General features: G+C 43.7%; 1 long non-coding RNA gene across 1 annotated transcript in view; it reads left to right on the top strand.

Annotated features, from left to right (window-relative positions):
• Positions 1–1,086: 1,086 nt before the first annotated feature.
• The window catches only part of LOC113925271, a 28,253-nt gene continuing 14,158 nt past the window's right edge, over positions 1,087–15,181 (top strand). Inside the window, exons 1-3 of the long non-coding RNA XR_003520962.2 lie at positions 1,087–1,243; positions 1,878–2,018; positions 4,105–4,239. This is a non-coding gene — a long non-coding RNA (uncharacterized LOC113925271). The remainder of the gene's footprint in view (positions 1,244–1,877; positions 2,019–4,104; positions 4,240–15,181) is intronic.

Raw genomic sequence — 15,181 nt, 5'->3', positions numbered from 1 at the left:
AGCAGTTAACAGGGAGAAACCTCACTTCTCACTTAGATACTAACAGTTAGATTCCTCCCTCAACTGGTCCTACGTGTGTCTATACATGCATGTAGATAGTTGTACTCTGCTTTTTCTGAAAATGATTTAAGGCAACTTTAAAATATGCTTATGTACAAACTCTGAGTATCTGTGACCAGTACCCTGACTGGTCTCGAGTTAAGAACTTCCGGAGAGCATAAACTCTGTCCATTATATTTGAACGTAAGCCGGCTCATTGCTTTAGCCAAAGGGGCATAACAGAACTCCCACTGACAAGAGTAACGGCATGGCTGTGCAAAAAACGTTTAAGTGTTCATCATTTTCTCTGTTAAGTAGGCTACTGTTTAATGAATTCATATTTTGTACCAGTAATGAAATGTCCACAGAAATGTTTCCCAGATGGTGGCCTTTCCGTCATTCTCCTAGATGTGATCACTGCCGTTTTGGGGGTTTGGGGAGGCGTCCGCTTCCCCTGGTGATGCCTCACTGAGCTGGAAGTAGCCTGTCAACTCTCCTGGAGCTGCCCGCCGAAGCTAATGGAAGAAACCATTCCAGAGGAGGTAACTTAAAACAATTTTTTTGAAATAAATTTAAATTTATAGAAGAGAAAATAATACAGAGTGTTCCCATATACCCTCAGCCAGCTTCCTCTACCGTACTTCAAACATCCGGAGTGCGTGTGTCAAAACTAAGAAGTTAACATTGGTACAATCCTACTGACTAAATTAGGACTTCACCCATTTTCTCCAGGAATGCCCCTTTCTGCTCCAGGATTCTATCCAGGCTCCCAAACTGCATTCTGTTGCCTTGTTTCCGTTGTCTTGCGGGAGATAACTTCCGAGATGAGGAGTCTTTTCCCGAAGTCCGGCTTCCTGACTGCTGCTGGGCTTGGCGCCAAAACTAAGGGCTGAGGCCAAGAATGTGCAGCGCAGGCCCCTTTCCTGGAAGATCCTCAGTCCCCCAGAGGTTCCACAACTACCCACCTGAGTTGCCTGCGCCCTTCTCCATGTTATGACGTCACCAGAGACAGATTCCTGTGGCTCCCACGGCTTTATTCGGAATTACCTGGCTGGAGCAGCGAAGTGCCAGGGACCCACCGCCATTAGGTTCCGGAGGCTCTGCGGCTGGGGGGAAGATGGCGGTCGCGGGATTTCACGTCCTGCCCCGCCAACTCCCATTCTTTGCCCGTCTTTGCCCTCCCAGCTCCTGCTTCTCGACGCAGGTGTTTGTCTCTCTGCTTTCAAATCTATTTCTCTTCTTTCCTGTCTGCCCTGTAGTCAAGGGGCTAGTCCCTGTGAACTACATGCCCCAGACTGCCTCGCCAACAGGAACACGGTTAGGTTCGGCCAAAGGGAGGGGCTGCCAGATTGGGGAGCAGAGGGAGGAGAGATTTCCCCTCTACCTGTCTGCTTTGGGTGGGGGCAGCTCTGGGAGTGGCCAGGCAGCCCCACACGGTTCCTTCTCCTGCTGGGGACCCTGGCCCTGGCAATGGTTCCCTCCAACACTCAACGGTGTAGATACTCTCTGCTATTGCTAATCTCTGGGTTTCTTCAATGCCCCCATATGGCTTTTTGACTTTTCCAATGCCTTTGTAATAACTAGTTCTTGATATTAAATTCCCTCTATGGAACTACCTGGAATGGGTTCTGTTTTCCTGACTAGGATCTAATTGGTACCCACACTGTTGTCATTGCTTTCCCATCCCTCCCAGGGGCTAACGGGGGACTAAGGGGACTCCCAGGGGGCTAAGTCTCACTTAAACTGCTCAAGGGATTTGTCATCGCAGGCGGCAAAGGGGATCTGGTCTCGGTGACATAAATGTGGATGGAAAGTTCTATTTTATTCCTCGACCTTAGGCTCTTGCTGATAACCCTTAATGTGGTGTGGAGACAAACATCAGTCTGTATTAGATTAAACCAAGAAATTGCTGCATTCAAGAATTTTTGACCTACAAAATGGCAATTTCACACGACTCTACTTAATAGAAAAAGAAGCAGGTAGGAAAAGACCGCAAGTAAACCATCCCTGGTGATTTACAGCCAATAATAAAGCTAACATTTACTGTGTGTTTACCATGTGCAAGGCAAACTCATCCAAGACTCCTGTTCTAAGTGTTTTATGTATATTGAATCATTTACTCTTCAAAACAACCACGCAAGGTCAATGTATTTTCTCCCATTTTATGGTTTAGGCATGGCGAGGTTAAGTTACTTGCCCAAGGTCACATAGTAAGTGGCAGGGTTAGGATTGGAAGCCTCAACCACTATGCTATTCATTGTCTTGACATAGATGTTATTAAATTCATTTTACAGTTAAGGAAGCTGAGAAATAGATTAGTTGGATAACTTTGTTATCCAACTATGCTCTAAGTCACACAGCTAGGAATGTGCTAAGATGGCATTTGAACGCAATGCCATCCTTAAATGCTTCCTCTCTTCCATGGGCAGCCTCTCTGGGTTGTCCTATGAGGTCTCTAACACTCCACTTCACGGGGCTATCTTGTCTTTGCCCACAAAAAATAATAATGTGCATGTTTCAACACATTCGACCGGCACATCAATCTCTTACTGCATTCATTGAGTTTCCCTCATTGTGACGCCCAGCGACCTTATCTGTGTGTGTAGACAATTCAGAAAGAAATGACTGTGGTTTGCGTTAAGACCCCTGACATAAGGGATCTAAGTGTCTCTTTCAACTGATAATGCTACACAGGCTCACTTCCATTCTCACTCCCTCTACAAACTCCTTAAAAAGCTGGGTATTTAATAATGACCTTGTTCACATGGTTTATAAGCATGTTTATGTTATACAAGTGTACTTTGGAGATATTACAGGTTCAGTTCCAGACCACCACGATAAGCGAGTATCACAATAAAGTAAGTCAAATGAGTTTTTTGGTTTCCCAGTGTATATGAAAGTTATGTTTACACTATCCTGCACTATATTAAGTGTGCAGTAGTAACATTATGTGTAAAAAAAGTACATAGTTAAAAATTACCTTATTAAAAAATTTAAAAATACTTTACTGCTAAAAAGTGCTAACCATCATCTGAGCTTTCAGTGGGTTGTATTCCCGGACCACAGATCACTGTAGCAAATATAATAATAATGAAAAAGTTTGAGATATTGTGAGAATTACTGAAATATGATACAGGGACATGAAGTGAGCAAATGCTGTTGGAAAAATGGTGCCAATAGACTTGCTCGGTGCAGGGCTGCCATAAACCTTCAATTTGTAAAAAACACATTGTCTGTTAGGCAAAATAAAGCAAAGCGCAATAAAATTAGAAATGCCTGTATTTGTATACTGCCAAGAAGCTGGCCATTATTTCTCTGGACAGTATGCTTCTTGTCTGTTTTGTGGCAATGCCAGGCAGGGTCCCTAAGGTATCTCCGACCAAAGATCCCGTAACCTAGGTAGGAGGTTAATACCATCTATCTTGAACAACAAGGGGTTGTAGTATTTAAGTTAGCCACGAGAGGGCTCTATTTCTTTTTCCCACAGATCCACTGCAATAACAGCTTTTGGGGCCACAGATGTGAAATGCTATTCTGGACACAGTAATTAAACCACATTTAGTGCAATTTACCAAAAATAAGCAAAATGGTTTGTTTGGTGGAATAATAAATTCTGTCATTTCTTTAACCTCCAAATACAAAGAGGGAAACCTTTTAATAAAACGAATTTGTTTTCCAGCAAGCATTTACAGGACTATCTCCCGTTCCTATTTGGATGGTTTTTGACATTTGAAAAGTAGCAATTCCATATTAAATTCTCTTAAAAATCTCTCTCTCCTTTTTTTTTATTTTTTGAAACTAAGTGTCCTAATAAATCTTTCTGAAGATTTGATAGTAAATGAAATGTCAAATAATCTTAAGCTTCTTTCTAATGCTGGGTATCTGGGTCCAGTCAGGAAAACTAAACCACATTTGAGACAAACAGTAGCTACACTTGTGATGAGCAGAGCATAATGTATAGAATTGTGAATCACTATGTCATACACCTGAAATGAATATAACATTGTGTGTCAATTCTACTTCAATAAGAAAATTTCTTTAAACCCACATTTGATATTTCAACAGAGGGAGTTTAATATGGAGAACTGATCGCACAGGTGTTGAGAGGGCTGAAGGAACAAAAAGCGATCATCGAGGTCATCAACGTAATTACCGCTGGAAGTAGCAACTGCTCAGGGATGAGGAAGCAAAGGGAAGCAGGTGGTCTTATTAAAACCTAGACACTCCGGGGAAGGGATTTTGTGTTGATACCTCTGAGAGGTGCAATGAGGCTGCTCTTGGCAATAATGAAAGTCAATGCCAGGGTGAAGGGTCTTTATGAGGCAATGTTCCTAGGAGCGTTAAGTCCCCACCCCATCCGGGCTCTAGCCTTCTGACATTCCTCTAGTGCCCCCTATTGGCAGGACATAACGGTGAGCCAACAGTCAAAAGGGCTATACTATAGCCCCCACATCACTGCGAGGAACGTAGAAAGGTAGCTTCTGAGCACAGTTCACCGCCTTGGCTACTCAGCTACTAAATATACTATCTCAAGGTATTTGAAATTCCATATAAAATAATAACTTTTTGCCTTGGCTATAGATGCTACCAATTTCCATTACCTTTTACTATGGAGCATAGAGGTAATAAGAAATACCGTAGAGAATCCCTAGGGTTTCAGAAAGACTTCTTGTGTAATAGAAATCCGACATCCCTTAGTAATGGAGATCAACCAGTACAGTAACCCCCGCTCCACCAGCAGGGTTAGGAGCCCTACAAGGCAGACTGGCCTTCTCAACTTCCAAACCAGTGGAGCAGTGTTTGTGTCAACTGGTGGAAGTGTTTCTCCATTAAGAAATCCAGCCTCGGAACCAGAAGAGCCCAAAGTTACAGGGTCAGAGAGCAAATGTTCTGTGAGTGGATATTAGGTGTCATAGTGAGAGAAGCCACTCCCACCTCCACCTTTGGTTCCTGGACTCATGTCACAATTTTTTTTCCCTGCAAATTGAGTTCCTTGGTCAGAAGCAATGCTATGTGGAATTCTATGCATGTGAATAAGGCATTATGCAAATTTGATGGTGGAAAGCTTTGTTAAGCATGGGTTTTGTAATAGCCAATACTCATCTTGGCAGAGAAAAATCCATTGGCCTGCAATGTCCTAAAAATCTAGATCTGCCCTCTGTCCTGCCCTTCCCCCTCTTCCAGATTTTCTTCTTTGTTTCAAGGTGAGGTTTTCTGTTGATTTGAGGACAGATATTGTATGGGCCAAGAGACTTACTGACAGTGAGTTAGGTTTTCACTATGCCTACATTTCAACTTGTGTCTCTGTCTGGAGGCAAATGACAAAGGACAATGGGGTGGAGGTCACACATGCATTTGGAGGCAAATGTTTGCCCGAAAACAGCTTCACCTCAATCTCAGTATTTATTTTCCTAAGCAGAATGATTTCATGAAGAATGGATATTCCACACCTATACACATTCAATTATGATTTACAGTTATGTTTACTCTGAGGAGGAAGTATGCAGTGTAAATACATTGCTTTTACTCAGAAGGACCAAGAAAGTAAGCAATTTTCCTTCTATTTGTTTAACATTGTTATGGCAGGATTGTTTCTGTTTAATGTTAGTTTTCAAGATGATGGTACCTTCTGATATTAGTGATACCAATATCAGATCCAATAGTAACCCTGACTAGTATTTTCACAGGCATTTAAAGAGCTGTAAGCTCACCCCACCACTGGACATTTTCAAGCTGAAATGACAAGGACGAATTCCTAAGGGAAGGTAGATCTATAAGACACAGTCCCCAAGCACCAATCCAATTCCAGATGGTCACTTGGTTTCCTGCAGAACAAAGACGCTTCTCCTCTCCCTCCGCTTTGGTTGATTTGACTTTTTCACATTTCAATAGCTTGTTTTGTAGTCAAAATCTCAACACCCTTCTTGAGTATGGAAAGAAGAAAGTTGAACTATTTTTTAAATATACATAGTCATGAAATTTTTTCAACAAAAAGGTACTGAGGACCATTTTATACCAAGAATTGGGATTAGGCACTGAGTGTACCACTGTTACGGGTGTTCTTCCAGGTCGGGCCAGCTTTAGTGAACTGATAGGAAAGGATCAGAGTAACTGGAACAAAAGGGCAATTCCCTGATTCCTCTGCTCACGGGAATCCCAGTCTCATCCTAATCCCTCTTTCTGGTCTGGAGTGTTCTGTGGGGTGTGTAGTCTTCCTCTCCCTGTCCTCTCTAGGGTTGTGTACCTTGCATGGCTGAGAATTCACCCTCTGTGACCTCACTTCTGGGGACTATGTAAGCTGTACACTGGTAAGCACCAAATGTTGAAACCAGAAAACCTAGGTCTGTTGTCAGATTCAGTGGGTGAAGGCCTTGCCAGAAACAGGAAACCACACTAATGAGGGCAGGAGCCGGGTGAAATGACAAGCATAAGTCTGAGATCTTGTCTTGCACAGGGCCTGGAGGCAGGGCTACCACCCAGAATTCTTCAAGTTGTGCACTGCCAGCTCCCATGGGCTCCCTTCACATAAATCACCATGTGATGGGCACTCCCTCAAGTTGCATACTGCCCAACCTGCACAACTGTATGAGCTATGCACTGAGACCTATTTTTGTTTGCTTTGTTTGTTTTTGTCTTGGGCACTGGTGCCACTCTGGTACATGGAGGACATTACTTCCAGGTCAGGATAGAGCAGACACCCCAGCTTCTTCCTCATCTCTCCATCGTCTGCTCCATCAGAGTACCTCATACTTTCCCATGTCAGTGGTCTTATCCCCTCTTAGAAGCACTTCTGTGCTTAACCCTTGATCTTATACAGAATCTAGTGATAATTATATTATATTTATCTCAGACTTATTAAAAAGGTACATCTTCCTGGAAGAAGGCAGTCTGACTATTTCTCCCATTGTGGAGCACTCAGTGGTCCTCCACACCTGTTCTAGCTCGTAGCCCCCCTCACCCTGGCCCTCAACAATCACCTTTACTTGGTGAGTGCTCTTCTCATCTGCTACACATCTAAAATATCAGATTAACATCTATTCCTTGGGCCTTCAGAATTTCCCCCTCCATATCAGTGCTCAGCTTCTAGTTATGTGTCTTTCCCATGGGGATATTTGACTCCTCATGGGAGCAGATTCCCCTAACCCTTTTTTCAGGTCCTAGAATAGTCATTAGTCTTGCTCACAATTATGTCATCCTTTCAGGCACATGGTAGGATTCCACTTACCCACTCTCTTTGAAGTTCCATGTGGCATAGGACTGTTTTGGTCAATGAAATGTGTGCAGATATAAAACTTCCAGGCAGAGAGTTTAAGGACCAGGGCGTGATGCATCGTGCCCCTTTCACCTGATGAAACATAATACATGTCATGGTTGAGCCAGCATTATCTTCATCCCTGAATGACTGTAATGCATACAGCCTGCCTGAAAAACCTTGTTAGAAATGTAACATCGGCAAGAAATAAATGTGGGTTGTGTTAAGAAACTGAAATTTTGAGGTTGTTTGTTATTGCAGCCTAAACTTACCTACCCTGGCTGATGCAAGGTCTTCAAATGTCTGGAGTTGCAATGAGTGCACACACTCTAGGCCTTCATGCTCTTCCCTCTACTAAACCAAGATGCTAGTCCAGAAAAGAGCTGGGGTTAAGGTGACAGTTATTATTTTCTAAAATCGGTGCTGGGATTCACTGTCATGACTTCCACCATCTTGGAAGAGATCAACGGGCATGTCTTGGATTCCATGATTGCCACAGTGATGTGACTGCAGTGAGGGAGAAAAGAAGGTAAGTAGGACACTGGATTGCAGAATTAGCTGTTGCAAGAACAGCTAACCCCTTACCAAAGGGCTTCAGTGGTTTATCTGAGCCAGAACAGTAGGAATCTGGCTCATTCTCTGGAATGACAAGAGCAAACATCATTCCTGAGTGCAGGCTCATTTCAGCAGAGCCAAAACTGAAGAGAGTGACTGTGCTCAGGGACTCTTGTTTGTCACTGGTTCCAGCCTTCACTTTCTGCTGGTCCCCAGATGGGGCATACGGCAAGCTCAGCCCAGTTGTGGGATTTTGAGATGTATGACTAATGGAATGTGTTTGGTTAAAATTGTTAAGTTGGCAAATTTGATTTCCATCCTTAGCCTCTGAATATGACCCTCCCTCCCCCATACTGAGGCTCCTTCTGGCAAAGTTGGCTATCAAACAGCTTCTCTTGAACTGTTGTCAGCTGATAAGTACTTCAACAAACAGCATTTTGAATCTCTTCACTGTGTGCCTCATGTGAGAGGCACTGGGGACAGAGAGAGAGTAAGGAAATGTCACTGACTTACAGCCTCGTGCTGGGTTGGCAAATTACAGCCCATGGGCCAAATCCAGCCTGCGGCGGGTTTTGTAAATAAAGTTTCCTGGGACATAGCCATGCCCATTTGCTAACACACTGTTTGTGGCTGCTTTGGGGCTGTATCTGCCGAGGTGAATAGTTGCAACAGAAACTGTATGGTCCACGTGGCCTCAAGTATCTACTATCAGGCCCTTGGCAGAAAGTTTGGCAACCCCTGTCTAGCAGATTATTAGCCTTTCTAGGGGAGTTTGCATTTTGTTGGCAACTCTGAGACTCAAAGGGATGATGTTAATAGAGGAAGTTCCAGGCAAATAGGGAGCTATTTTGAAGGAGGAAGTCATGTCTAGCTACTGTCAAAGCATACCATATAGACAGCTGTCTTCTCTGTCAATCCAGGATAGTGGACTGCCTTTTCCAAATCCCTGCACAAAACTGCAAGCACCGGGAAGGAAAGACAGTTCTCGTGGCTGGGGCCAGTCCCCATGGAGGAGATCTAGAGCATACCTTCCCTGTGGTACCAGGAGCACCCTTGGTGTCAGAGTAGCCAGCCCAGCTCTGTGCACAGACAGGAGCCAACTTTGACTTCTTTACTCCTCTGGGTTTTCTGAGGACAAGAGAGTGAATTTTTTGCAAGCCCCAGAGAAAGGCTTCACTACTCCCTTTCTCTCCACAGGCACCAATAAAGGGGTTTCAATGGGGAACTTCAAAAGATTCCATCAATTTCTAAGCTAAGGGAAAATGGGAAAAGTTGATTCGGGCTCAGGGCAGGAAACCTCTTTGCCATGCTATATCCCTTCCCCATGTGAGAGTGGGTTGGCCACCCACTGAAATGCCCACATCTCTCATGGTGGAGAAGAATCCTGCCCATGGTACCAGGACCCAAGCAAGTTTCTCAGCGAGCAGGACCAGAGTCTTCTAAGAAACTTGGGGACTTGGTCATACTCCTCAAATGGAGCCTAGGTTGAAATCTCTGCCCCTGAATGTGGGTCACTCACCTGAAAGCTGTACTTCATGGGGAGCCAGCCTGCTTGGCACTGGGACATGCCTCCTCCCAAGGCTGCAAATGACACATTGGGCCGGAGTCAGGCTGAGGAGGAAACTTTCTCAGTCTGTGATGCCAACTTCAACGAAGAGGAAAGAAAATCTTATAGGGCTTCAGAGCCCTTCTTCCTCCTCTGGCGTTGTCATGGAAACTCAGTCATCTCAGCAAACATGGGCAGAGTGTCTGGGGGGCAAGGCAGTGTCCCAGTAGAAAGGTACCAGAGATGCAAAGTTGTCTAGGATGTGGTCGCATTGCCTTCAGAACCACGAAGCAGAGAGAGCGGGATGTATAAAAAGAATTAAATCCTGGAGTTTGGAGAAAGACACATCTAGGTTTAAATCTCAACTCTGCCATTTACTAGCTATATGACTTTGGTTATATTCCTTCATTCATCCAGCAAACATTAATTGGAGGCTGACTATGTACCAGGTATCCTGCTAAATATCAAGGATACAGAGTGGCCCGATGTAGAGGAGGCAACCTTTCTTGCTGTCATAGAACTTACACATTCTAATGGAGGAAAACAGACAATAAGCATGTATACAAATAAATAAACATACTACCAGAGATTGGTAGAGGCTATGAAAAATGTAGAGTAATGTGTAAGAGTGACTCAGAGCAGTAGCTCTTTAAGAATGAGTAGTTAAGGGAGCCTTCTTGGAGGAGGTAGGTTTTGAACCGAGACCTAGGGAAGGAGGCAGCCAGGTGACCATCTGGAAGAAGAGGATTCTAGGAAGAGGGAAGTATTGGTGCAAAGGTCTGCTCACATGAGTCTCTGAGTTTCAGTTTCTTTGTCTATAAATGGGAAATAATTTACTTAATGGGATCGTTGTAAATGTTCAATGATATGCACTGCATCTAAAGTGCTTAACTCAAAGCCTAGCATTGGGGGTAAATGCTCTTTAACATTACTAAATACATAAAAGCACAAAGGTGCAGTTAATTCTGAGGGCGTGGGGTGAGTGCTGAGTCATGAAGGGTTAGCATTTGCCACCCACTTGCAGAATGGAAAATAGGTTAGATCTTTTCAGCTGGTGACTCCTATCTTCCCAGGAGCTTCCCTTTCAGATCCTGACCACACTTCATTATAATAACATGAATATGTTTCTTTACTCCAATCTGTAAATTACATAACAGCAGTTATTTCTTTTTTTTCCCCACCATTCTACTTCAGTGCTTAAATGAGACAATGTATGCCAACATTTAGAATAGTCTTTCGTACGTGAATGAATGAATGAATGAATGAATAGTGGGAAGGATGTTGAGGTAGTAAGTACAGCATGAAGTTGAGTCTGTTTGGGAACTTGTAATAGACCCACAAAAAATGAATGTGGAACCCAAAAAGAGTGACCCTCTTAGTCAGAGAAAATTGTTCCTGCTTGACTACCTTTGACCTAGGACATCAGCTTTTCTCTGCCTTCAGATTCCAATCAAAACATCAGCTCTTCCCGAGCCTCAAGCCTACTAGCCCCCACTGGAACTACACCATCATCTCTCCTGGGCTCAGACCGTCAGGTCAGACTGGGACTACACCATCAGCTGTCCTGGGGCTCTACTTTGCTGACTCACCTTGCAGATCTTGGGACTTGCCAGCCTGCATAATCATGACAGCCGATTCCTTATAAGAAATCTATCTATATATCCTATTGGTTCTATTTCCCTGGAGAATCCTGGCTAACACAAAAGCCCATCCTAAGGGATCCACTTTAATTTAATCATCCCTTTAAAGACCCTATCTTCAAATACAGCCACGTTCTGAGGTATTAGGGTTTAGGGTATCAACATCTTACGGGGGGTGGGGGACACAATCCCACCAGTAACAGTGAGCAAATAATCCTTCCTTTGCTCAAGCCATGGTTAACTGCAAGTGAGAACATATTTAACTGCTCACACCAGGTGTGGATTCACATACCAAATTTGATGATCCACGAGGTGTCCTGCTGTATTTCCATGGTGGCATGTTGCAGTGTCTTCCATCTTTGATGAGTTATTTAATGGTTAGAACCTGGGCTTGGAAGAAAGCAAGTCTCAAAAGGGTTACAGTTTGATGACTGACTTTTGGGGCAACTGCCAACCATGCTTCAATTTGTCCATTGCCAGTTAATACTAATACCATGCACCCGTGACGTGAAAGTCATTCCAAATCAGGAGTCATCATCTGAGCTTTGGGGTGATGGGGGAGGCTCGGCAGCCATGGAGAGGTAGCTCTCTTAGCCAAACTTATTGAAACATCCTGATGTATGCCTTCCAGCCAATGTCAGCTGCTAATCTGTATGAATTAATGCAGTAATAATTGGGCCGTATTCAGCAAGCACTAATTTCTTTCACTACATCAAATCAAGCCTCACGATTGTTTCGAAATAAACATGCCATCCCCAGAATGCTGAATCCCTGCACTGGCAGCTGGGTTCTGAATGGATCTGGAAAGGTCCAGGGAGGAGGCTGGGTCGCCAAGTGGTGGGACTCATTCCTGAGCGTATGAGACCTGATTGAGCCCAACCACATTTTAAAAGATGAGAGGAAGTCAAGCTTTGATTCTGGCCAGTGTCCAAGGAGAGTTCACTCAGGAGCATCCTTCGGGGTTTCTGCCTTCTTTAGAAGCCTCCAGCTCTACAGCATGCAGTCTGGTTGGCTACTGCTATCTCCCTGCCTTGCTAAGGGGGGCCTTGCAGTGTCACTGGAGTGAAGGACCCCGAGAGAGACCATTTCAAAGATTTTCAGGTCTGACTGCAAATAAACCTCAGAGGAAGTGTCTAACAGATTCTTACAAGCAAGAAAACAGGAAAACCGAAGAGAGAGAGAGAGAGCCTTCGAGCCAGTGAGCAGGAGATGCTTTCCTTTGCTCTGCCTGCAGGAGGGGAAGAAGGAGAAAGAACAAGGTCTAGAAAGATGATAAGGAAGCAGGGCAAGGATTGAGTTACACCGGACAGAGGATGTGCTGCTTCTCTACATAAGATATTTAACCAACGCTTGGTGGGAACTTGAGATGTCTGCTCCAGTGGCTGGCAGTGCTTTAAGTAAAATCATGAAGGTCAACATTGCAGTCTCTCATCTCTTCTCTCTCTCCCACATACTCTCATACCAATAAGTATCTCCTCTGTGCCAGGCCCTGTGCTGGACCCTGGGGACAAAGCCAACAAAGTTCCTGTCTTCCCTCCCTCTGTTCCTATCCCTTCTCCCCTCCCTCTCCCTCTCCCTCTCTTCATCTTTCTCCCTCCCTCCCTCTTCCCTCCCTCCTTCCCTGTCCCCCCTCCCACCCTCTCTTTCTCTCCCCCACTCCCCACTCCTCTTCTTCCCCCTCTTCCATGTTTGCTGCCTGGCACCCCCACTCCGATGAGCTGCTTATCTATCCACGAGCTTAGAATGTCAGAGCCTATAAAGCTTCTTTAGATTTCTCTCCTCTTCCCTTCTGTCCTTATCCTGTCAGTCAGGATGAAAGAAATTAAGTTGTGTAAGTCTGTACATTTCTCTGTGATCCAGCTTCCAGGCCTTAGAGCTGCCTGCAAGCTGCCACATCACCTGGGTCTGGATTCAGACGTGACAAGCTGTAGGGGTTCTGGGAAATAGGTGTCACTGGGCTCCCAAAGTTCCAAGCTTCTAGGTCATAACTGAAAAGCAGAAAGGAAGCTGTGAATCAAAGCTCCAAGCAAATTGCTTATGGCAATGGTGGCAATGAACCAGAACCCAAAACATGATGAGACTCTGGAGTCACCTTCCAGTTTCTGGAGCAACACTGCTGCCCATGGTGTGCAGGTCGCACACTGCACAATGTGCCTGGCTGAGAGGGCAGCTCACCGAGGTTCCAAGCTGTACGCTTTTGTGCAGAGCTGTGTTTGCCCCATGCAAAGGGTCCCTGGTTATGTACTTGCCATGCTGTTGGCTCTGGGACTGCTCTTGCTTAGAAGGGTCATCTCTTTGAAATCCTCACAGAGACACGAGTATATGCTAGTGCTGGTCAGGCATATTAATGACAAGATAACAAATGGACTAACTTTTTAAAGTTAGTTTTTTTTTTAATTTTTTTAAATATTGCTCTTTGAAGTGTGTTTTAGAATTATTGTAAATTTAATGCCATCTCTTATGCCTTTCACATGTGAAAAGCATATAATAATAACTATATATATTATATAACATGAATAAATATAAGTATAGTAACTCCCATTTATGTGAACTTTCTAGGTGCCTGGTACTGTACTGGGTGCCTATACATTTTGTCTGCAATTCTTCCTTCCCTGCCTGCCTTTGCTACTGTTCACTGTGGGTGGAATATTCTTCCTGCTCCATTGACTTTGGTCTTAGCCATATGGTATTTTGGGCATTAGAACTGGGCAGAAATAACACTGTGCCAATTACTTATAGTGAGGCTATAAGAGGCATGGTGAGGGTCTGCTTGAGGTTCCATCCTCCACCACAAAAGGAACATGCCCCTAGGTAATTTTTACTCTTTGACCTGAAACCAAAACATGTGGAGCACACCTGAACCTGACCCAGAGCACAGAGTCCAGCCAAGTTCAAACACAGCTGAGTACAGCCAAATCACAGTGAACAGACCCATGAACATGAAATAGATGTACATTGTTTCAAGTCATGAAGAATTGGGGTTGTTTGTTATGTGGCGTTATCAATGATAGTGGACGCCTACAGTGCGTGACATTTTTCTTTTTCTTTTTTTTTAACAAATTCTTGTAACCATTCTTTAAGGTATGTGTTTATATTTTACATAAAAGAAAACCAAGGCTCTGAGAGGTTGAGTAATTTATTCAAGTTAATAACCATTATTAATGTATTAGCCAGTACTAATATCCAGCTCTGTTCAATTCCAAATTCCTCATATTGTGTCCAGAATATTGATGCTGTGTTGCCTCTAGAGATCCTTAACCAGCAAAAATGACACAATCATAGTCAATAAGTTTCTGTTCTATTTACGAAGGCAGTAGTAGAACCAATGGATTTTAGTTTTGCAAGATTGCAAAGTGTCTCTGCTCAACCATCAATTCCACACAACATTCTTTTAAACAGAATTCATCCTTCCCTTCTCCTCTACCCACCCCAAACTTCTGTTATTTAAATCTTTAAAAGTTTTAAGGTTCTAAATGTGATTCCTATTTCTCAAGGCCAAGATGACCTGAGGCTGAGGTAGAGTTTAACTTGGCATCTTGTTTGTTGTCAGTACGATAACCAGAACCAGATGCAGATCACTGAACTGAAGGATGACTTCTGTCTCCTGATAGCACTTTAGGCAGAAAAAAAACAAAAGACAAAGAAAGCCCTTTGATGTATTGTTAAGTGAAAAAAGCAAGGTGTAGAACAATGTGTATTGTACATTATTTGTATGTTTGAGAAGCATATGCATGTATGAATGCTTATAGTCTCCATAGGATTTCTTCAGAAGAATACTCTAGAAGCTGGTAATGGTTCTACCTCTGATAAGAGAACTTAGTTGTTGGTGGGGGGCAGGGATGCAAAGAGAATTATTTTTCATTGGATATTCCTTTAAAGCTTTCTAAATCAGTGTGCATGTTCATATCACTACTCAAAATAATGGAAAGATTTTTTAAAGAAGAAAGCACCTTCTTCTGTCTACCCCCACTTTTCACCACAGTCAGGCTATATCTCTTAGGTTTCAGATTCCTTGACTTTTTGGAAAGACTTGGAAGGAGGAGCTGGCCCAGGAGGAGGAGGCCCTTTCTGGTGTGTTTTCTTCCCTGTATAGTCGAGGTGGTGCTGGATAAACATCTTCAAAGTCTCTAGAGATAACAGAGACAAAAC

The sequence above is a fragment of the Zalophus californianus genome, chromosome 2 (genome assembly GCF_009762305.2).
Source record: "Zalophus californianus isolate mZalCal1 chromosome 2, mZalCal1.pri.v2, whole genome shotgun sequence".
Classification (NCBI taxonomy): Eukaryota; Metazoa; Chordata; class Mammalia; order Carnivora; family Otariidae; genus Zalophus; species Zalophus californianus.
This window is presented reverse-complemented; position numbering and strand designations above follow the sequence as displayed.